A 416-nucleotide genomic window follows, 5' to 3' on the forward strand; every position below is an offset into this window, starting at 1 on the left:
AATGCGCAGTAAGACGGCATTGATTCGATCACGAAGCTCTTTTGGTGAAACAGCAACGATCGGTACGTCATCCAGGCTTGCGACCACACCTGGAATGCCGGAAAGGATGGTGCCCATCAGCTGCTGAAAAATTGCTGGAGCGGTTTTAACGCCAAATGGGAGACGGTTGTATTGATACAGACCGCGGTGTGTGCTGCTTGTCATCAGTGGGCGTGATCCTGGTCCGACTTCAACTTGAAGGTACGCTTCACCAAGTTCGGTTTTGGCCTGGAACTTCGCACCGTTCAGAACGGTGGATAAATCGTCAGGTACTGACAGTGGATAGTGGTGCTGCTAGATAGCTGCTTTCAGGTTGAGAAATCGGCATATATGTAGATGTCACCGATGGGTTTCTTCATCACAACGATCGGCGCTGC

This window comes from Opisthorchis viverrini, assembly GCF_000715545.1.
Source record: "Opisthorchis viverrini unplaced genomic scaffold opera_v5_726, whole genome shotgun sequence".
Lineage (NCBI taxonomy): Eukaryota > Metazoa > Platyhelminthes > Trematoda > Opisthorchiida > Opisthorchiidae > Opisthorchis > Opisthorchis viverrini.